The sequence below is a fragment of the Notamacropus eugenii genome, chromosome 4, assembly GCF_028372415.1.
Source record: "Notamacropus eugenii isolate mMacEug1 chromosome 4, mMacEug1.pri_v2, whole genome shotgun sequence".
NCBI lineage: Eukaryota > Metazoa > Chordata > Mammalia > Diprotodontia > Macropodidae > Notamacropus > Notamacropus eugenii.
Window position 1 is genome coordinate 360,348,824 of NC_092875.1, and position 24,501 is coordinate 360,373,324.

The 24,501-nt window shown below is 37.8% G+C and overlaps 1 long non-coding RNA gene across 2 annotated transcripts in view; it reads left to right on the forward strand.

Annotated features, from left to right (window-relative positions):
• Positions 1-24,501, forward strand: part of LOC140501620 (uncharacterized) — a 104,517-nt gene that overhangs the window by 38,753 nt on the left and 41,263 nt on the right. Inside the window, exon 2 of one of the 2 annotated variants that reach the window (XR_011966269.1) lies at positions 9,237-9,344. The exons of the other annotated variant lie outside the window; for it this stretch is intronic. This is a non-coding gene — a long non-coding RNA (uncharacterized lncRNA). The remainder of the gene's footprint in view (positions 1-9,236; positions 9,345-24,501) is intronic. 2 annotated transcript variants of the gene reach the window in all.

Below are 24,501 nucleotides of genomic sequence, written 5' to 3' on the forward strand. Positions count from 1 at the left end.
TTTTCTGGAATAGTTGTGAGAGATCTGGGGCACGTGGCTTTCCCCTCTTCTGCCATCTTTGCTCAGGCTCAATCCTCATCCTGTTTGACTTTTCTGTAGCATGTGATACTCTTGACCAACATTTCCTCCTGGACACTCCCTATTCTCTGGATGGGTTTTCATGACCTTGCTCTCTCCTAGTTCTCTTCTGACCTCTGACTTCTGCTCAGTTTCCCACACTCACCCATCATCCATGTCATGATAACATGACTGGACATACCACAAGGCTCTTTATTGTGTTTTCTTCTCTTTTCTCTCTACACTGTATGCGTTGGTGATCTTGTTAACTTCCAAAGTACCAGTTGCCATCTTTACGTCAAGGACTACCAGATATACCATTCTATTGTTGTTCATAAGCTACAGTGCTATAATATCAATTGCCTATTAGACATTTTTTAATTTAATTTTTATTTTCTGTTCCAAATTCTTTCCTTGCCATCATTCCTCCTCCACTCACTGAGAAGGTGAGAAATATGATACCCAGTATGCATAGGAAGTCATACAAAACATATTCCACATTACTCATGTTTTAAGAAACAAGAAAAATAAAGTTTAAAAAATGTTTCTATCTGTACTGAGTCCTTTAGTTCTCAATTTGGAGGTGAATAGCATTTTTTCATCATGATTCCTTTGGAGTTGTGGTGGATCATTTTATTGATCAGAATTACTAAGTCTTTTACAGTTCATTGTCTTTACAGTATTGCCAATACTATGTAGATTGTTCTCATTCTGTTCACTTTGACTCACTTTATATATGTCTTCTCAGATTTTTCTGAAACCACCCTTTTCATCATTTCTCACAGCACAATAGTGTTCCATTATATTCATGTACAATAACTTGTTCAACCGTTCCCAATCGACCAACATCTCAGTTTCTAATTCTTTGTCACCATCAGAAGTTGCTATAAATATGTTGGTTCTTATGGGTCCTTTACCTTTTTCTTTAATCTCCTTGAGGTGTAGACTTAGTAGTGGAATTACTGGGCCAAAGCAGATGCACGGTTTTGTAGCCCTTTGGGCATAGTTCCAAGTTGTTCTCCAGAATGCTTGGAGTAGTTCACAGCTCTACCAACAGTGCATTAGAGAACCTATTTCCCCATATTCCTTCCAACATTTGCCATTTTCCTTTTTTGGGAGTCATTTTAGCCAATCTGATGCAGACTTGTATTGCAGAGTTGTTTTACTTAGTATTTAGCTCATTATTAGTGATCAAAAGCATTTTACATGACTTGTTAGCTTTGATTTCTTCTTTTGTAAGGTGCCTGTTCATATTCTTCAACCTCTTATCATTTGGGGAAAGGCTCTTATTTTTATTAATTTGGTTCAGTTCTTTACATATTTAAGAAATGAGATTTTTATCAAAGAAATTTGCTGTAATTTTCCCCAGTTGACTGCTTTTCTTCTATTTTTTGCTATGTTGGTGTAAAGTCAGTCACTCATGACAGCACACCTGAGAACTGCTGCTGTGAATGATTTTAAGGGTCTAATCACACATCACATAATCACATGTAATGAACTCTCTATTCAGCAATAAACTAAACATTGTTCAATAAGATAAAGCATAATATTCATAACAGCATCCTTAGGCAAAACATATCATCTAATACATATATGTGTCTCATAACACTCAGTATGTCATATGGTACCTAGCATATATTGTTATATCGCCGAAGTCAAGGGGTCCCAGGCTAGGGTCTTCATAGCACAATGTGTCCTTAAGAGGTAGCAGAAGATACCACACCATCCACTCCTAGATTAGTCTAAGAACAATCCCCTTAATCAATACACAGTGTCCAAATAAAGTTCTCTCTCATCTTGACTTGAGGCTGACTTCCAAACCCCATGGTTCTTCCATAGGCCGAGGGCTTCTGGCTCTTACCTTGGTTCGCATGCAGGCAGCTCTCTGCTCCTGCTTCTCGTCCCAGCTCATGGGGATGGTTCCACTCCAAACTCTTCCTGCTTCTGCCTGACCCCAGGCTCCGGGGGCTCCTGCCCACTGCTTCTGTTTCTAGGAAAACAAAGCTTAACAGGGCTATAACAATATTTATACACATTGCCAGCAGCATCATCTGAATTCACTCATGAAGACCAACAGACAGGGTTTCTGTCTGAGAAATTAATGCAGATCAACAGGCTGATATCACAAACATTCTTTCTGTTAGATCTCCTCAGAAGCAAGTTCCTCTAGTTTGCTCATGGTTATTTCTCTCTCAGCTCTGCTTCTGATTGCTCTCTTTATAATATATACATATATATGTTATGTATATATTATATCCATCCATCCACCCATACATACATATATATGTATATTATTTCTAATCAAAGACTCTTGTTTGATTCAATCAAAGGGCAAGACTCAAGCAAAGGCACTTGATTGGCTAAAACTCAGTCCAGAACAGAAGCAAAAAAAAAAAAACCGACTTTGCTTGCTGTTACATTTGATTTGATTAGTGCAAAACTTTTTAAATTTTTCATAATCAAACTTGCCCATTTTACCTTGCATGTATCTCTCTTATTTAGTTGTGAACTCTTCCTCTCTCCATAGATGTGACATATAATTTCTTCTATGCTACCCTAATATGCTTATGATATTATACTTTATGTCTAAATCATGTGCCTATTTTGAGCTTATCTTGATATACTGTGAGGTGTTGGTCTATGCCTAGTTTCTGGCAGAGTACTTTCCAGTTTTTTTTCAGCAGTTTTTGTCAAGCAGTGAGTTCTTGCCCCAATATCTGGGATCTTTTGGTTTATCAAACACTAGGTGAGTGTCTTCATTTGCTTCTTTATGTTGTATATTTATTTTTTATCCTGAAAGTTTCTTTCTTTTTCATTTCATAGACCCTGGATATGAACTCTTTTTTCTTTTACCATGCATCCATTTATATTTTTCACCCATTACATCAATCTATTCCATTGATGAGCAACACTTTTTTTTATCCAATATCAAATTATTTTGATGATTACTACTTTGCAAGGTAGTTTGAGATCTGACACTGATAGACCTCATTCCTTCCCATTATTTTTTATTGATTCTTTTGATGTTCTTGACCTTTGTTCATCTAGATGAAATTTTAAAATGATTTTTTCTAGCTCTAAATCAAAGGCATTTGATAGAACTTTTTCTTTGCCTATTTTTCAAATAGTTTACATAGTACTGGAATAAATTATTCTTTATATGTTTAGTAGAATTCACTTGTAAATCCATTTGGTCCTCTTTTTTTGTCTCCTGTGAACTCATTTACAGTTTGTTCAATTTCTTGTTCTAAGATGGGATCATTATTGTTATTAGTTATTTCATTTTCTCATGTTAATCTGGGTGGTTTATGTTTTTGCAAATAGTCATCTACTTTATATAGATCTTTAGTTGAGGCAGGTAGGTGGTGCAGTGGATAGAGCACCAGTGCAGGAGTCAGGAGGACCTGAGTTTAAATCTCACCTCAGATACTTGACAATCACTAGCTGTGTGACCTTGAGCAAGTCACTTAACTCCAATTGCCTCATCCTGGGTCATCTCCAGTCATCCTGATGAGTATCTGGTCACTGGATTCAGATGGCTCTGGAGGAAAAGTGAGGATAGTGACCTGCACAGCCCTCCCTCACTCAAAAACAAAGTCAAGTGCAAGTCATGTCATCATTTCTCTGATGGCATAGTCTTCTTCAGCAAAGGACAAACACAGATCTTCAGTTAGAGTAAGTAATTCCTGTTCTCAAGGAGCTTACATAGGCAAAACAATACATAGAAAGAAGTAGTAGCCAGGAATGTATACTTTGGTTTAGAAAGTCAGAGGGATGGTGAGTGGAGTCATAGGAGACTTGACTGATCCATCCTTTCTACCAACAATGGCAGTATTGATGTGATTATGGTTCTTAGAGAAAGAAGTGGAAAGGGCAGGATAGAAAGGGATGAAAGAAGCACATGAAGCAGCAAAATGGATAGGAAGGAGACGGACTACATTAAATGTTACACACAATTGGAACAGACTCAATATAGTGGGTCATTTAGCCCTATTAGTTTGAGCTCACATACTCACCAGTCAAAACAGCATGGGCTCCAAGGTAGGAGTCACAACATAACTGTTCCAATGTAAATAGTATATCTATTTTCCCACAGCCCTACCATTATTGAATCTTTTTTTAAAAAAATTTCTTTGTAAATTTAATCAAAATACCTTAAATATCTCAGGATTGTTAATTTACTTTTCTCTGATTTTCAGAGTAATAGTTTGTCAAGTGGCATTAATAGTTTTTATTTCTTCTGAGAACTGCTTGTTCATAGCCTTTGGCCATTTACATACTGTGGGATAGATCTTATTGTTCCTTATGGGTTTTGGATGTCAGGCGTTTATCCGAAATGTTTGTGGAAAAGCTTTTCCCCCCTAACATATCATTCCTTTTGTGGTTTAAAAGCTCCTTATTTTTGCTATTGCATCCAACAAATTAATCTTCTGTATAATTTCTTGTTATTTTCATTTTTTGAATAGCTAAGAATTTTCTACTCCATATTATCTTGCCATAGTTGGTTAAATCACTGATATTTTTGAAGGGAATTTAATAATATGTTAAATTTCACTAGTAGTAATCTTATTTTAATCTTAAGGTACACTAATGCAACACTAAATACAATCCTCCCCCACCCTTCAGATGGGAGCTTCTCTCTGGAGTTGTTCCCTCCTCTTATCATATTCATCCTCCATTTTTCTTTTTCCTTATTTGTGGCATTCCAAATAAGATATTTATCTTTTCCATCATTCCTGTCATTTAGCTGTTAATCAAAACCCAACACTTTTGCTTTGCTAATTTCCCATGTCCATTACATGGAGAGAATGACCAGTTTAATCAGAGTTGTAAATAATCCACTGATTTCTAGTGCTTACATTGATGATGCAATTCAGATTCTGTGTTCTTATTGATTTGGCATATTAAAAGCTGGAGAATGACTTATTTGCATTCTCAAATGGCCATCTTCTTTCTTTAAGAGGAATGCTTTGCCTTATTGGGATGCTCCTTACTTGGACATGACAACATGTATGTATTGTCTGTCACTGTCATATTCTAGTTTCTTCAACAAATATTTATTAAGTGCCTTCAAAGCATGTAAGAATACATAGACAGAAAAGAAACATTCTCTGTCCCCTAGAAGTTCACATTTTATTAGGGAGGACATAATATGTACACAGATAATGTGGGGGGAAAGTACTATCAACTAGGAATGGAGCATATGTGTGTGTGTGCATGTGTGTGCATGTGTGTGTGCATGTGTGCGTATGTGCAAGTGTGTGGGTGCGTGTGTGTGTGTGTGTGAGCATGTAGGTTGGAGTGGGATCAGAAGAATGTGATTAGGAGTAGCAACTGAGCTGAGCCTTGTAGGAAGCCAGAGATTTTAAGAGGTAAAAGTAAGATGGGAGATCAGGTCTGTGAGCAGGAGATGGAATATTAAGTTGAAAGAACAGTCAATAGCCTAGCTTAATATACAGCGTGTGTGAAGGAGAAGATGAAATGTTTGGACTGGTCTGGGTAGGAGGCACATTGAAAAAAAGCAAAGGGGCTGGTAATTTGTCACAGAGGCAGAGTCATTGAAGATTTTTGAGAAAAGTGACACCACCATACCTGTGTTTTGGTAGTTATATGTAAGATGGAATGGAAAGGGTGGAAACTGAAAACAAAGAGACTGGTTCTGAGGCTGTTACAATAGTACAGGTTAAAGGTGATAAGAATCTAAACCAGGTATAGCTTTTTTTAGTGAAGAAGACAAGATTGATGTCAGAGATCTTGTGGTAATAAAATTGATAGAATATATCAACCAATTAGATATAGAGTGAAGAGGAAAAAGTCAACAGTATCTCAAAGTTCTGAACCTGTATAGCTAGAACAATGATGCTTCCTGCCTAAAAATGGGAATCTTAGCAGAAGGTTGGAGTTGGGTAAAAATACAATGAGTTCTGTTTTGTATATAAAGAAAGATTGAGATGCCATGTTCAGAAGGCAGTTGGCATTGTGGGACTAAAATTCAGCAGAGAGACTATGGTTGAATATTCAAATTTGGGAGTTATCTGAAGAAAGAAGAGAAATTAATTGTTGGGAGTTGATGAGATCACCAAGAAAGATCAGAGAAAAAGAAAAAGGAGAGCTTAAGACAGCCATGTTTAATGTGCAAGAGATGATTAAAAAATAAGACAGAAGGATTATTCAGGGAAGTAGAAGTAGAACCAAGATAATGATGACTTGTGCAATGGTAATTATGAGAGTTAAAGATTTTCCCAAACCATTAATGGGCCTGCCCATTAAGGGAAGCTTGATTGATGAGGTCTACACCCTTTGTTAATTTTCTAATGAGGCACTGGTTCTCAAGGATTATGATGCCCTCTGGCTCTGAAAACTGTATTAATACTCTGAGGTGAGGTCTTACTTTGGGGCTTATTCATTGGAAGCATTTGTTTGGCCAAATGAGACTCTGGGCAGCCACTAAGGCTTTGAAAACCCAGAGGTTGATTCTTCTCTCTCTGGTAATGTATGTACAGTTGGTTGCATTTGTCTGTTGATCTATGATGTATGTATTGCTTATGTCATATAATTAGAAGCCTTGTCTATTGATTTTGATTTCTCTGAAGTTCAGGGTGCTGACTTTTTTCCCTGAACTAAGTGAATAGACATGTGCTTGATTAAAGATTGTTGACCCCTCAAAAGTTGTTTTCCTTTTAGAAAAGCAGATCAGATCAAAGAAACTGTGATAGCAGGCCCTCCTGTGTATGTCGGGGTTCTTGCTTTCACATTATGGCATAGTTGGTAGGATGATTTACAAATTTAGGGGAAAATATGGGGGCTGGGATAATTGTGTTGTTTCCCAGTTGTGGTGGCTATGGTTCTGTGGAGCCCTGGGAGATGGGGATGGCCAGAGCCTGGGTTCAAGTGGATGAGCCTGGTTCCTGACTGTGCTGGAGGGGTGAATGATCTTTAACTCTCAAAATTACCATTGCACCTTGATTCTATTGAAAAGTCTAGTCTAATTCGAATTTTATGTTTTCTGATATGTGATGCTTTTATTTTTAGATACTTACAAAATCAATCATCTCATAATTTTGGTCTTGAAGTTTGTGTAGGTGAATTAGAAAAGAATTCACTGATGTTAACATCTTACAAATTATTGCAAGTAAAAATTTTTTTCAATGAAAAAACATCTTTTTCTTTCCTTCTATATTTATCCAAACAATAGAAAAACAAAAGCTTGTTACAAATTTCCATAATCAACAAATTCCCACATTGGCCATGCCCCCAAATATGTATCACATTATGCATATACAGTTCGTCGTCCTTCTGTCAGTGGTAGGTGGTATCCCTGGTCTTCTGGAATCATGATTGGTCAAAGTTCTTAAGTCTTCAAAGTTGTTCATTTTTACTGTTGTTGTTTGTTATGTATGTTGTTATTTTGGTTTTGCTTACTTCACTATGCGTCAATTGATATAACTCTTCCCAGTTTTCTCTGTAACTGTCCTCTTCCTTTTTTCTTATGGCATATTTTGTATACCATTACATTCATATACCATTTTTTTTTTTTTGGTGTTTTTTGTCTGTTCCTTTAAGTCTACAATATTTTTCAATTGCATTGGAACTATTGTGTGTGTGCGTGTATGTGTATGTGTGTGTTTAATTTTCTAAAACACATTCTCTTTTAAAGGTTTGTGGTATTTTTGCTTATTCTGAGATTTTCTGTTTCTGTTTGTGAGCAAGATATTGAGGATCCCTAGAGTAAGGGATGAAGTGATGATGCTTTCTACCAAAGAGATTGTTTTGAGGACATTAGCTATGCCTCCCCTGTTAAATGAAGGTAGTGGTTGAAATTGTCTCTGAGGTCTTTTCTAACTCTGGCAGCATGTGGGACAATGACATTTAGATTCCTTTTTCACTTGTGCTCAGTCTCAGTGAGAGTAGAATGATCTTTCCTATGTGACCTCCAAAAGTCATTTCCTTTCTCTAGGGCTGTAGCAGCAAGCACTCCAGCATTTACAGGAGGTCTTGCTCTACAGGTTCTTAGATCTGCTTTTCTAAAAGAAAAACAATCTAATTACATTCACCAACAGAGAAAATAAAGACAGCAGAGAAATAAAGACCAACAGACAGGGCTTCTAACTGTCTGACCATAAGCAATACAGATGTCACAGATCAGCAAGACAAATGCAATTGTCTGACCATTACAATACACACACAGTTACCAGAGAGAGAAGCACCAACATCTGGGTTTTCAAATCTGGGGGACATGGCTACCCAGAGTCTCATCTGTCACACAAACCTTCTTTGAAGCCCCCAAAGCAAAACCTCACTTCAGAATATATATATATACATATATAAATTAACATAAATCTCATTAATATTACAAGTGTCTGAGTTTTCTTTTTTGTAAAATCAAGGAGTTGAACTGGGTGATCCCTAAAATCCTTTCCAGCTTGTCTGTGGACAACCTTTCTACATATAGTATTTTCATTGTCATATGCCAAATTTTGATGAATTAAACCTAGTTACAAAAATCAATAATACCATATTACTTTTTGGAATATTCCTCCAAAAACTCTTACTCTGATACACCATCATAGTTTGGAGGTGACCTTCACATGCCATGAAAGTGTAGTACAAACATGATGAAATAGTTTTGAATGTCATCCTAGGGATAGATGACATCTACTGTTCGTGGACCATGGTTAAGAAATGAGGGATTCATCACTAATAGGCTGGTTACTAGGTATTACTTTCTTGAGCCATGTTATTCTATGAAATGGAGAAAATACCATATGATCTTTTGCAGTGACTGATTCACCAGTTCACTTCTCTGGCACAGTGAAATAAACAGAGCAGAGGATATGAAAAATCATGGAATTCTATGAACATTAATTTTTAGACATTAATGTTGACACTTTAAATATGAGAAGGCATAGTGTAGTAAATAGAGATGTGGCCTGGAGATCAGGAGGTAATGAGTTCAGATTTGGACTCCAATGCAGATTGGCTTCATAACTGTCCTTAAGTCTTTTAACTTCCCAGGGCTACAGGCAAATCTTTAAGAACATAAATTATAAAGCAGATGTGAATCTTCATTAGTAATGAGGATTTCCTTTTGGGAAGAGTTCAATATGGTGGTGAGTTGACAGGTTCAATCTAAAACTAAAGGAACTTTAACTATTAGGTCCTTTACTGACAACTTTTAGGTTAATATACTGCTGGAATAACTGAATTATATCAGGAGGAACTGATCCTTCTATCAATGAAACCAGAAGATAGAAGGAAGTTGTGACTCATCGAAGATTCTTCGAGAAGTAAGTAAAAGGTGGTGGGGTTAGTTTTAGTAGGCACCAAAAGGTCACAAGAAACATCATTTGTGGACACACTTGGCCATCTTATAATGCATTGCCTATAATGTGTAAAAAGAAAATGACCACCATGAAGATAACATTTAAGGCACAAACATCAAATACAGAGAATGTGGTAGTGGAGAAATTTAACAAGAACCTGATAACATTTTCCAAAACAAGTCATTTTATATGTTCATGTGCAGTAACTTTATTACAAAAGTGAGTATAGGAAATGACAGTGAAAAATATGTTGGAAAATATGGTTTAGGATTAAGAAACAAGAGACCAAAAGTCTAAGAAACAAGAGGCAGATTATGTAGATGTCTCAACTATTTCATTTGTTCAAAAGTCTTTGAAAGAAGCAACAACATGAAAATCTTTATTAGAAAAATATTATTATCAGTACCAAATAAGGCATAAAGCAGGGAAGTACTCTAAAGGTATTTGGTTCTGTCACAGAATATATGCAGGGCAGATCTGACATGGAAGAATAACCTATATATGGTGACATCCTTCAGATGTATAGTGTAGTGGGTAGGAAGTTGAATTTGGAGTCAGAAAGATAAGTTAGGGTCTCAATTCTGACCCTTACTAGCCAAGTGAGCATAGGTAAATGATTTAACCCCTCTAAACCTTAATTTGATAATCTATAAAATGAAGATTATAATACCTGTAATATCTACTTTCCTCTGTGGTTGCAAAGTTCAAGTAAGATATTGTATAAGGAATATTTTACAAATATTAAAGTGCTGCAAAAATAAGTTAATATTATCAAGCCCTGAAACATTACATTGAAAAATTAGAAATATCCATATATCCTCCAAAGAGTTCAGTCAGCAATTCATATTAGAAAAATCAAGTGAACAAAGGATGGCTCTTTTTATACTATGTTATTTAGTGTGATGGATACTCTATTGAGCTCTTAAATCAAACTATATATCATGAACAGACATTATATAAAGATATCCCATGCCAAATTTATGGGAAAACATGGATAAAAGTTGCACAGTAGGAGGTATGGACTGGTTGTGATTGCATTTTAGGGCATACTAACATGAATGACATGATGAAGCAGTTAGGTGGCAGAATGGATAGAACGTTGGACCTGGAATTAGGAAGACCTGAGTTCATATCCTGCCCTCAGATGACTAGGTTTACAACCTTGAGGAACCACTGTCTGACTCAACTTCCTCATCTGTAAAATGAGCATAATAATAGCACCTACCTCCCAGGGTTTTTGAGGGGAGCAAATGAAACAATTTTTGTAAAGTGCTTTGCCAACTTTAAATAGATATTTAAATACTAGTGATGAAGCTGATGATAACATCACAGATTTATTGAAGCATATTGGATCACTAAACAAAAAAATGTTAATCAGAATTTTCTTTACTAATTGCTTGCTATATATACTTTGCCCACAACAAACACTTTGGATTTCTGTATCCTCATCTGAAGCACTGAGGGCTTTGGATAGACTAAGTATGATCTCTTACTGCTCTAAGATCTATCACTCTAAAATACTGACCAAAGTCTTGGAAACCAATTTAACTTTTACATCTGACTCTTCTGACCTGTGAATACAATGAGACCATTTTAAAAATGGGCAGTTAGGTGGCACAGTGGATAGAATTCTGGGGCTAGAGTCAGGAAGACCTGAGTTCAAATGTGGCCTCACACACTTGCTGGCAGTGTGATCCTGGGCAAGCCACTTAACCCTGTTTGTCTCAGTTTCGTCATCTGTAAAATGGGCTAGAGAAGGAAATGGCAAACTACTCCAGTATCTTTGCCAAGAAAACTGAAAGTACAGTCAGAAATTATCAGACATAACTGAAACACCTGAACAACAACAACAAATTTTTTTCCAGTGGATTTGTTAGTATTTGCATGTGTCATTGCATAGCTTTTAGATGCCCAAGACCAACCCCCCCCCAAAAAAAATCAATAAATTAAGCACTTAGGATTCTGTTTGCACTTCTTTTGTCAACGCACCATCATTTCTTTGTTTGAAATAAAACATCACGTCTTTATTGATGCCTGCCTGTGAGTACATACCTGTTTGCATTTCACAATATATTAGTTGTGCATACCTTGTATTTTAAAACAGGCTTAATCAGTATTTTCATAGAGACACATAATAAAAGCATAGAGTCCTTCTAAAATTGACAAGGAATAGTTTTTAATGGGAGTCCTGTTCATGAATTTAATTGTTCTTCCTTTTTGCCTCTTTTAGGTTCTTTTTAGGGTTATAACACATACACTTGGCCACTTATTCTTTTAAAAGGAGACTCTCCTTACCATGCTACAGAAATAAACACCATTTTACAGATAAGTCCTACATTTCTGGGGGGAAAAAGGAGGAATTTTACTGGAAAAACTGACAGATCCTTAACCGTAGTTGAGTGGGTGATGATGTTTTAATGGAGAGAGCACCTCCCATGGGTCAAAATAGATCAGATGGAGTCAAGGAGAGTAATAAATGCTGATTTAGTGAAGTCAAATTTATTATTTTTCTTTTTAAATAGAAAGTAACAGATCCCCAGCCTGTGGTCAAAAGCATAACACTCAAGGTTTCTGGTGGGAATTGTTTACACCAGAATCATGTTTTCCGGTGTCAGCCTGATACACTTCATTTGTCACCAAGTATTACTTGGTGAGTTTGGAAGCTGCAAAAAACTCATAGACAGATGAGAACCTTCTATCCTTTCCAATCTCTTAACTAGAAATGAGGCTGTGTGGGAAAGGTATTAACAGACAGTTGGATTGAATGGGATCTGGATATTGTCCTGTTATTAAGGCAGGTGTATTTCATACTTGAAAGATTTGAGAGTTTTTGTTTTGTTTTGGGAATACAAGCAGGAGGCCAAGCTCTACCTCACCCAATTGCAAGACTACTTCCCATACTTCTGGGTATAAGGTGAGGTGGGAATGGTCTACAAGACCCCTACAACAGCAAACGGCAACATGATGAAGGGCCATTAATGGGAGATTAACAACTTGTGTTATATAGCAATTTTGAAGATTCAGTAATATGGGAGGCAGATATGAAAGAAATCCTCCTCTTCTCAGTCTCCAAGTTTCCTGTGCTTCAAGTAGGAAAGTCAGAAAATAGATCTTTTTGATGCTAAATACACCTTGCATTTTTTTGTGTCTTAATGTTCTCATCTTTCATAGGTTCCTGTCCTTGTTCAGTATTTTAGGGTTGACTTGGATGAAGGCATAGAAAATCATGCTTTTCAAACTGGAAGATAACAGAAAAAGGTGACTTTCCTCTTAGTTGAGAGAATCCAGAAGCTCTTAACTGATAAGGAATAAAAGATGGAAGCAAAATGAAATATAATTGCTATAAATATAAAGTCCTTTTAAATGGAAAAAAATTGCACAGCCAGCCACAGGATGTAGGAGGTCAGTTTTAATAGTGATTTATATGAAACAATACTAATCTGGGGATTTGACCACAAGTTCAATAAAATCAAACAGTGTGACATGGTTTCCAACAAAAGTGAATTTGATCTTAGGCTGCATAAATGGAAATGTAGCATCTAGATCAAGGAACAATATACATTTGAAGTAATAGGTAAAATTGTATCACATTTCAAGAGAGACTGACAAATTCCCTGTAGGTTCACAGTTTTCTCATTTTGTAAATGAAACCAGAGCCCAGAAAGATTCAGTGCCTTGCTTTAGGAGGTACATATAGTGTATCAAACTGCTGAGTCCTCCCAGATTCCATCCTTTCCACCCACCATACCACACTGCTCTTCCTTTCTTCCAGCAGGCATTGTAAGAAATGCTTATAGAGGGGATTCCTGAGTTAGGTGTGGGGTAGACTAGACAGCTACTAAAGTCTCTTGGTTCTGGAATTTCTGGTTCCACAAATTCTAAAACTTTCAGTGGGAACAGTCCCACATGACCATCTCCCTCTTTTCTTTTTTCTTCTTGGTACCTGCTTTAGCTTATTTTCAAGGGTTTAATAGAAATAGCAAGAGTGTGAAAATGTGATTTGGCCTCTTGGCTTTTGCTTAGAATCTTTTGAAAGTCTGTTGGATGGACAGTGAAGGACACAGCTGTAGCAGCTGCTTCAAGGTCTTAAAAAAGTCATGTATTGTGTTTAGTGAACTTTACTCAACTCTGCAATCACATTTAGCGTTCCCTATTACTTCCCCCTTTCACATGTCGATATCCTTTTGAGGACTTAATATCTTCTCAAACTTAATTTAACACCTGGTCTAGAAATGTGACTGCCAAGTGTGGGCTTCTTGGCAAGCAAAGTTGGGATGCAAAATCCCTCTGATGGAACCAAAAATACTGATGGAGTCTCTGTTAGCTTGGGCAGTCCTCAGATACTGCAGACTCAGGGGTTGCTGATGTCAAGTTTCCTGCCATCCTGTGCCAGAAAAACACATTAACCTTGTCAAGAACTGCTATAAGATTCAGTTAATGCTGGAGTGACTCAGGATGTGAGACGTCCTATTGGAATAAGGGCATGGGTTGGTTACATTGCTCAGCTGCTTTTTACATTAGTTGGCTCAATGACCTCTGGATACTTTTTTGGGGGGAAAACATTGATATGTTGGTTGAAAGTGGATGCTATGATTCTCAAATCTCTTTCCTGCCCCAATTTCTCTGCGACCAATCTTGCATCTCCAACTGCTTTTCAGACATCTCAAACTGGATGTGTAGTAGACTTCTTAAACTCACTTTGTCCAAAATGGAACTCATCTTTCCTCTTAAATGCTCCTACCTTCCCTGTTTCTATAGAGGATGACACCATCCTCCAGCCCCTCGGTCTTGCAACGTAGGAGTCATTCTGGATTCCTCACTGTCTCTTTGGTTCTCTGACCCCTATATCCAATCTGCTGCCAAGGTCTGTCAGTTTCACCTTTGCAGCATCTCTCCATTATGTTCTCTTTCCTTTTTTGACACTGCTGTCCCTGATGCATACTCTTAACATGTAATAATTCCTGGACTATTGCAATACCTTGCTTTGTGATTCTGCCTTCCTCAAGTCTCTCCCCACTCCAATCTAGTCTCTGTTCAGACACTAAAGAGATTTTCCTAAATTACAGGTCTGATCATGTCACCCTGTTGCTCAATAAACTCCAGTGGCTCCCTATTGTGTCCAGGAACAAATAAAAAAATGCTATGTTTGGCATTCAAAACACTTCATAATCTAACTTCCTCCTACTTTTCCAGTCTTCTTATACCTCATTCCCCAAAATGTACTCTTTGAACCAGTGACATTGGCCTCCTGGTTGACACTCCATGTCTCACCTCCAGGCATACTCACCCCCATAAATGGAATGCTTTTCCTCCTCCACTCTAATTACTGACCTACCTGTCCTTGAAGTCCCAACTAATATCCTGTCTTCTACATGGAGTTTTCTGTAATCCCTATTAATTCTAGTGCTTTCCCTCTTTTAATTATTTCCTTGTTATACTGTTTATAGCTTGCCTTGTACATATTTGTCCAGATGTTATCACCTCTACTAGACTGTAAGCTCCTTGAGAGCAAGGATTGTCTTTTGCCTCTTATTGTATCCACAGTGCTTAAGGGCACAGTATCTGACATGTGGTAAGTGCTTAATAAATGCTTGTTGAATTGAATCTGGGGCTGGTTAGCCAAGGTACCTGGTGAAAAGTCTTTGTGTTTTATTGGTTCCTAAATCTTCCAGTCCTTAAATTAGGATGATCCACTTTTTGATCCTTAATTTTTTTATGTGATGTGGGATCTAAACCAAGCTGAGATAATGCCACCTTAATTTAAAAAATTTCCATAATTGTATGGCAACACAGAATCTCTGCTGGCCTCTGGAAAACTGGGAAGCCCACACTCTCCCTATAAAGGGGCTACTGACTCTGAACTCATGTGCCTGGACCAGATTTAGTCCTGAGGGAGTTCAGCTCCTAAAGAAGCGAGGTCAGGATGTCTCTCTCAACCTCTCTGGCTCTTTATACCACCTTCTGGACCCTAGAGGGAGCCCCTTAAATCTTAGATTTGGCTCATGTCCCCTCAAAAAATGCAAATAGAAAGATAATCAGTGTACAATGTAGATCAAGTATAGGACAGCTACTTATTTACCCTATACAAACCCCCAAATGTGACAAGCACAAACTGACAAAAACTTAAACATGTGGCAATAATGTTTATTATTCTTCTCAGCTGAAAGGTTGATGGTGGAACTGTTGAACTGGAATTTCATTATCTTGGATCTGCATTGTGTGAACAACTCTATCAAAATCCTGGTTTTCAGGCAATCCAGGCTAGGGGCTGGGCTCATCTCCTCTTGATGGTTATCTTTCCCCTTTAAGAAGTATAGTTATAGCTATAGGGGAACTTTTCATGGTACAGCTAACACTGACTGAAGGACCCAGGAATTTTCAACCTCTTGGATTCACAGGTGGCTTTAAGGTTAGAAATATCATCTCATGTTCTCTAATTACTTATGCTCAAGTAAAGAAATGCAACGAAGAAGAGGTAGACAGTATTTAAGATTCCTAGTGCTCAATGGGATGAGCACTTGTTCTAGAGGTCACTGTTCAATCAATCGCCATTTCTACTGAGGCGGAGGGAGTTTCTCCCTATCTCTCATGGAAAGTTCGGGAGAGGGAGAGGAGAGGGAGAGGAGAGGAGAGCAGTTCCAAAATATATGTTTAATAGTGTGTAAGGAGGGACAGGGAGAGTTCAAGAACAGAGGTCCATAAAGGGTTTGTAGTATCCTCCCCAAATCCCCCAGAAGGAAATGGTCCAGGGTTCAGCAGATTTGGGGGAATTCATTGGTTTTTCTCCATTATGATTGAATTGTTACCACACCAACAGGGTTCTGAAAGGGATTCTTACAATGTCCTTTTGTGAATATTCGGCGAAGTAGGTCTTGGGCCAGAACTGAAAGACCTTTTCCATTCTAATAAATAGGAATTTATTATATTTCTAAAATTCAGAAGGCACCTGCTATTCTAGGCACAGAGACAGAAAGAGGAGGGAGGGAGAGAAAGGAGGAAAAAGAGGGATGAAGTTGCTAGAACTTTCCTCTAGAGCAAGACCAGTTAGAAACAGGGGGAAACAATCTATTTGGCTGAGGTTATGTTTGCTTTGGCTTAAACAAAACCCAAAGGAGGAAATTGTGAAAGAACTTCATATGCATAATCTCATTTGGGCTTCACAACCACTTTGGGAGATAGCTGCTACAGGTGCTAGTATCTCCACTTTGCAGATGGTGAATTGACCCCTTGTGTCTCTGGATAGTTTGAATGTGAGGTCTCTTTGGTGAAATCTCTCACCTGCCTCTGTCTATGATTAAGCCTATAGTTAGTTCAACTGTACGTTATCCTCTACATAAATCTCTTATCTTTTTGCCTTATCATTCATATCTTGCCAAACCTGATTCTGGGGTTACCTCAATGTGCTACTGAACACCACTGAAGGAAATCACACAATCATACTGAATAGGTCTCCTGCAAATTTGTATTATCTAATTTCAACATTTTTGTAATTCCATACCAATATGAAATTGCATTTTCGATTTTTTTTATAGATTAGGCTTTTGCTTTCAAAGCATGACTTGAAAGACATTATTCTAGAGCCCTTACAGAGACTGAAAGGGTGTATATGTATGCTTGCACATGCACACACATGTTTACATGTACATCCACACATACATATATATGTAATTTCCATCCCAATTTTCCCCCATTTGAAAAGCTTTTATTTCTATGTGCAACAATTGCAACTTCAGAGAGAGGTCAAGAAAAAGGTGTTGCTCTAGGCATAATAAGTATCATGATCCATAGATTGCAAGAATGTCATTTATAAACCTAATTCTATTAAGTGATGTCAAATATCACAAAGGATTAACTTAAAAATAGAGAACCTCTGTCCAATGGTGAGGTAGAAAAAGCCATGGAGACGTGCCTAGTGTATAAGAGCCTTGAATATATGGAAATGCTCGTTTCATTTCATAAACTAAAATAAAATTTAAGAAAGAAGCCCAACTGGTGTAGTTCAGGAGCCATTCATATCAACCATATTTGTTGTTTTAGAATGAAAGGAAGTTTGGTATGGCTTGTTACATCCAAAGTCTTTATGGAATACATAAAAAATAGAAAAAGATCAGGGATGTCCAAAAGAAAGTTGAATCTGTGACAGATCAATCCTTTGTTTCATTTGGTCTTTGGGAAAGTATAAAATATAGATGATACAAATATTTGTTAGTGGCTCTTTAGATCCTTCTATGTGTTATAGCCCAAAGGCCAGTCTGAGGATATGCTTTTCCCACCACAAAGACCAATTATATTTGGGGAATGTAGTATAATAAAGTATTTAAAATTCAGTCTTACCAAGTTCAAAATCAGTGATCTAAAAGATCACAAAGTTAATTATTTTTAAAGCATATTCATTGAGTAGACAGATGGTAAATTAAAAAACAATGAAATTTTCAAAAGCCTTTATTGAGTTAAAAGAAAGTGAGGCTCTTATTAACTTGTTTTTGAATTTAGTATATTTCATGATATTCTAAGTATTTTAAAAATGAACTTCATTTTTTTTTTTTTTTTTTACTCCTTGAGTTAAGCCATCTTTTGGATTTATTCTCTTAACAAAAATGTCTAGAGTGTTCAGAGACCTCGAAACTACAGAGTTTGGAGACCTTTCATAGCTGGGTGGGACCTTAGACATACTCTTATCACAGTGTTATAGAATTAGACAGAATCTTATAAATCAAAATCAAACTGAAAACAAATGTCACAATGAGGGCAATGGCACGGCACCTTGTGCGTGTGAGCAGGGAGGATTTCTAACCAGTGAGGATTTCTGAAGAATAGGAGTGAAAGTAAAAAAAAAAAAATTCTTTGTGAAATTGTGTGATAAGAATAGAAAATGGACTGGAAATATGGTAAGGGTGAGGGATGACAAGTGCAGAAACCAGAGAGGGTTCACTGGTACCCTAATGATGAAAACTGAAGAATGCCTATAGATGTTTTGGATTTCCCTGTGGTGAATTTATGACAAGACGTGGACAAGAGTAGGATGGACAGGCATGGTTGGGTTGTGATCTGCATTCTAGAAGGGGACTTCTAAACTGATAAAATCTAATTGAGCATGACTATCTATGTTTTTCTCCACTACTAGACTATAAGTTTCATGCAGATAATAACTGTTTGATCCAAGATTTATTGTACTTTCCTGTCTTCCCTTAATATCTATCTAAGTGGCCAGTACCCATTTAATAAATAAAGCTGAATGAGTAAATGAATAATTCTCTTTCTGGGGGATGTTTCATTTGTTGTCTAAAATTCTTTACAGATTGAGGAAAGTAAATAAGGGTTCCCTTCAAGTCTTTCTAGGTTGTTGGTGAGCAGAAATACTGGGCAGAATAATTCCTTTAATTGAGCTCATGAAAATGGGTTGACTAGGGAACCATCTCTTGGCCTGAACTATTATAGCTCTAGTAATTGGATATCTGGCCATTGAAAGCTTGGAGCCATTCATCTGGCTGCAGTGTTTCATTTGCTGCAAAAAGGTTCCTCATCTGAAATTAGTCCCAGCAAGGAATGGATGTAAGCAAACCGGAAAGGTTCCCGATGGTCATTAAACTATATGATTATGATTTGTGTAATACAAATGTGGTGATAGTTATATCACACTAGTAATTTAAGTGGAGATGTGTTTAGAGAAGACAGAGGGATCAAATGTCTCTATAATTTGGAGAAGATTCCATTTCTAAACTGCTTTATCAACCCTGGAGAAATGAATATCATTGACCTATACACTAGGCTTTTAAAACTCAGTGTTATTTTCTGATTGTTTTCTTTGGCCACATCCTGTGCCTGCAGGGAGCTCAGTTTGCCTGAGGTCTTTCAGCTGAGACATCCTTATCATATTACATTAAATCAAACAGAAAATCACAGGATTTTAAATTCATTGATAAGAAGTGGGAGAAATTGGTGACTGAACAGAGTGAGAGTATAACAGCAGAAGAGCTCTAACCAGGATGGGACAACTGGGACTTTCCACAGGGATCTGAAATATATAGTTTACTGACAGCATTTGTCTTCCTTCAGTAGGTAGAACATTGAGTTTGGCATTTAATTAGCAAGAATAAGAAGCTACCAAATGTCACACTTCTTTCCTCATCTGATCTGACACAGTTTTTGTCACTTGGTGCTCCCTCCCCTCAGGGACAGCTGCTCACATGGCCTTAAGGTTCAAGATCTCTTGGGTTTTCTGTACTTTGACACTAGTGTTCAGGTACTTTAATCAACATATCCTGCTTCCCAGTTGTATCCCAGTGCAAGTTATAAGCTAATAAGGAGTATCTCCATATTCCAAACTGTAAAAGTAAGGCACTGAGAGGGTCTTAACAAGGCCTTTGTGAGTCAGTGCACCATGATGGTAACCAACACTTCTATAGGGCTCTACAACTGAGAAGCAGGACATGTTGATTTAAGTACCTTAAGTAACCTGTTCTTCAGTTTTGAGGGGTCATGAACTACTTTGAAAGGGCAAATGAATCCACACACACACACCAAAAAAAACCTCACGAAAGAAGAAAGTTCAATCCCTATTGCAGAGGCAAAGCAAACTTGAGGCCGGTTTCAGCAGGGGCTGTGATAGGACTCTGCAGAGAAGAGCAGGCTGGGGTCCTTGGAAGGTACTGAGGATAAGGAGAAGTACTCAGAATTTAGGCTGCTCTTGGGCAAGACTATAACAAGACCAACAGCTTGAGGTGGGAAGGTGGGGAGCAGGGCTTGGTAATTGTGGGGGAGCAACTTAGTTAACAGGAATTTATTAAGCACTTACAGTATATCAGTGCTGGGGATACAAAGAAAGACAACTCTCATATACCGTGAGGGAGACATCATGCAAACAGCTATGTATACAAAATGACAATGTGAATGGAAGGTTATCTCAGAGGGAAGGGATTTCTTGGGGGCAGGGGAGTAAACCTAGAAATGCCTCTTGCAGAAGGTAGGATTTGAACTTAATCACAAAAGAAAGCCAGAGGAGCTGGGAGTCTTGGATGGTCAGCTTTCCTTACCAATTCCCATCCTCCATATTTCTACTTTAGCCCTTCCTTTTAGGTCACCCTTTGACCAGGGTGAGTATAGAAATTAGGGGAAAAGGGGAGTTTTTAGTTAGTCATGCACTAAAGAGGCAGGAGATGTGTGGTTATTGGAGGTTATTCCAGATGATTTGTTTTCATGTTAAAGGACCTGTGTTAGTGTACAGTCAACTCTGGACAATTCGAGGGTGGATTATTTGGTGAATAGCTTATTTAGATCCTGTGTTGGTCTTCTTTCATCTGGTTACTTGCCTTTTATCCCAATCCAATGAATGATACCATCTTCCATATAGGCTAGGAAGGGATTATAAAGGCAATGGAACTCTAGCTAAACATTTATGTTTTTTGTTAGAATTTAAATATTGGTTAGGGAAGGAAAAGGGGGTGGAGGAATGAAATTTAACAATATTGGATTTTACCATCTGTGGACTAATTATTATTATACCTATACCTATCTAGCAAAAACAACTGAGGGTAGAGTATGACAATTTCCCAGACTCTGACTGGTTAATATCACAATTTCTGCATCTGTAAAATGGATTTGTATTAGATGACCTCTTGGGTCCCTTCTAGCTCTAACAATACATGAATAAATCTATGGGACTATTTAGAATACTAAAAGGTTGAAAGCCATGGATTTGATCCCCACAAGTTCTAGTTAGCTTCTCTGTTGCCTCTGGCTAAATTTTGCAGTTGCTTCATAAATGTCTGCCCTCGATCCCAAGGGATGTGAAGCACAAAAGTAGACAAAACTTTTCAATCACGGTATGCTATCTCGGGGCAGCCTCTGACTACAGTTTCCGCTCACTCACTAACTCAGTTGAGTAGCTAAGAATTTACTGAATTAAAGAAATCAAAACTGCCTTTTCTGTTTGACTAACTTTAGGCATATTGATAGCACCACATGGAGAAACTCAGAACTTCCCAAGGTCCCCTTGAAATGACTCTATTTAAGTAGAAGACTTCAGTCTTCACATTTGGGAGGAAGTGTTATATTTAAATTCTTGCCAACACAACTGTGCCAAGAATAAGTGATACCCTAACAGCAAAAAAGAGAGCCACAGCATTCTGCATCTCATTTCTCTAAAATTAACATCTTCTTATTTATCTTAAATGTGATGGAATAGAGAGGAAACCAGTGTATAATGCCTAGCTGAAAAGATCCTATAAGATTCAGAGACAGTTTTCACTTTGATAACAATAGCTGACTTTCTATAGTGCTTTAGGTTTGCAAAATGCCTTACAGGTATGATCTCATTTGGTTCTCATAGCAACCTTGGGAGGTAGGTTCTATTATTAAGTGATTTGCTGAGGATCACACAGGGAAGGGGAAGGAAAAAAAAGCATTTATTTAGTGCCACTTATGTGCCAGGCACTGTGCTAAACTGGCAAGTGAGGCTGGATTTGAACTCCTAATTTCTTGATTCCCGGGCCAGCACCTTATCCATTGTGCCACCCAGATTGCTTTATAATAGCCTAAACATGAAGGCAGTCACCCACTGTCATTTACATGAATGAATTTTAAAGCTGGAAGAATCCCTAGGTATCATCTAATTCAGCCCTCTCATTCTGTAGGTAAGGAAACTGTCTCCGGGAAGTTAGACAATTTGTCTAAGGTGCACAGTGAGCTATTGTCTATTACAGGGGTAGAGCGCAATTCTCCTGCTTATTAGTTCAGCATTCTTCCTAATATATCATGCTGTCCTCCATGCTAGTGAAATGATTTCTGCTCCTCTACTCACACACTTCCCAACAATCTGTCTTGTGAATTATGACAAATTGGTACAACAACTTCATTCCCTTCCATGGCCTTTGATTGCTAGTTGGGTTATTGGGAATCAAACTCATTATGCAGGTCACTGGCCTACTACTCTAAATACATGATCATGCTCATCATAACTTGTAGGCTGTAGCCATCATATCCAGACACCTACAAGCTAGTTGAATTTAATGCATAGGTATGATCATCTCCTGCACTTGAAAATCTTCTCTGCTGCTTCATCATTGGCATGGTATTGACTCAAGGTTCCAATGGTTCATGCCAATGGTTCAAGCTCTGGCAACTCCTTTCAAGCTGGAAAGCCCTCAAGTACATGCTGGCATGGAGAAAGACTAAGAAGACAGTCCTACTTAAGTTGGGAGAGATTTATCACCAGAGAGTTGGCCATAAGGTAATTGATTTTATAGGTATTTATTTATTTAGGTGGCAGCAACTCATAAGACTCATAAGGTCCATGGGGCTGTGATCTACAGTATACCTGCATGCAAAAAAACCCAAAAAACAAAACAGGTCCTTGAGGACTGGGGACATAAATATTAAGCAGTTCAGGATACAGGAGTTCTTTAAAAAGTGAGTTTCTTTCCTTAATATTCTTCAGTATATGGGTAGAGTGATAAGGAAGGGGAGATATCCAATGTCTGAGTGACTTTTGTTAGAAATAAGCCATGTGTAAATAAAGCAATGGGATTGAATATACCTTAGGAATGTTCCCAAAATTTATATACATTCTCTTTTGTGCTCTTTCTCAAATTATGCAAAGATAAATCCATTGTCTTTTTGGAGGATTAAACCTCAGTTGTGTGACATTAGTTTACTCTTCTATGTGGTGTTAATTTATCAATTTGCTCTGACCTCACTGGCCAGGGAGACTTTGGCATTCAGTCTTTTATTCATCATAACTGCCATGGTGATATTGTTGTGAACATCTGATGAAAATGAGTGTCTTGGTTTGACATGAAATGAAAATTTTCTCTTAGTTTTAGAAACTATAATTAGGAATTTCCTCTAGAGAGAGAGAATGTGTTCTCTTAAGTCCTACTTATTGGTTTATTGGCAAAGATTGAGTTAGATTTCTTTACTTTCCAAAGTACTGGATTTTCAAAGTCTTCAAAGACTACCAGGATGGTGCTCCTCTTTGTCTGTCTAATAGTAAAGAAACTGGATGGATGAACTGTGATAATTTCCTACAACCTGTTGTCCACAGAGAGCAGACAACCCAATCCAAGAGTTCAGATTGCCTATTCCATTCTGAAATGTCCTCTCTTTTATGACCTTAGACAAGTCACTTAAGTTCCCTCTTCTCATTTATATAATGAAGGGTTTTCACTGGATGATTTCTAAAATTCTTCCACTCCAAGATTTTATGACTTTATAGAATAATAAAATTTTAAGGTCATTAGGTTGATGTGAAAAATTCAGTCCCTTAAGTGTGAGAAGTTCGCTTATTCTCAGCATATCTATCACATTACTTAAACTTAATAGTTTCTGAAGCTTGGTTTCCAAAATGTAATAAGAACTATGGGTGATAGTGTGGTCTGATAATGTGAATTGGTTAAAGTGCGTTTTATTTTTAAAAAATTCCTATTGAGAATTGCTGCGTTCAGGCAATGGTATGGTGGAGTAGATGTACCATTGTAGAACTCTGAATGAAATACAGTTTCTGGGTCATCTGGATAACCTTTGCACAATGCCTCAGTGAGAAAAAAGATTTTAACCAGCCCCCTTTCTGATTAGGTCTATTTTTCCCTGTGAAGGTTGGAAGTTCAATTCCGTGTGGACGGTCTCGGGCGGGTAAAGGTGGGAGCTTCTAAATCTTAGAGTTCTTACGAGGCCCCCCAGGTAAACAGCAGGGAATCGAGAAGGTCAGACCGAGCTAGCTCGGCTAGCTCGGGTATTTCCGCCTCTTCCCGGGAGATACATGATGGGTGGAGCCTCCCTGCTCTTGAGGCTGTCCCGGATTGGACACACCTGTTGTCTCCTAACAGGCTCGATATTGATACGTAAACTACGCGACAGAGGGCTTAAGTAGGTCCAGGAAAGCCCGAAAAAGCCTCTTGGGCGGAGGGCCACGCGTGAGCTTACTAGGCTCCCCATTTTCCTCTCTCTTCTCTCCCCTCCCCCTCTCTCCTCACTTATACTTCTACTTCCAATCTCTTATTGTAAGATCTTTGCCTCCTTGGAAGATTCTCTCTCCCTCCTAAGGAAGAATCCCCTGCACTTGTAACCGAGACCCTGAAATAAAGCTCAACCCTTGTTCGACTCTGGAACGTCCTTTCTCTCATAT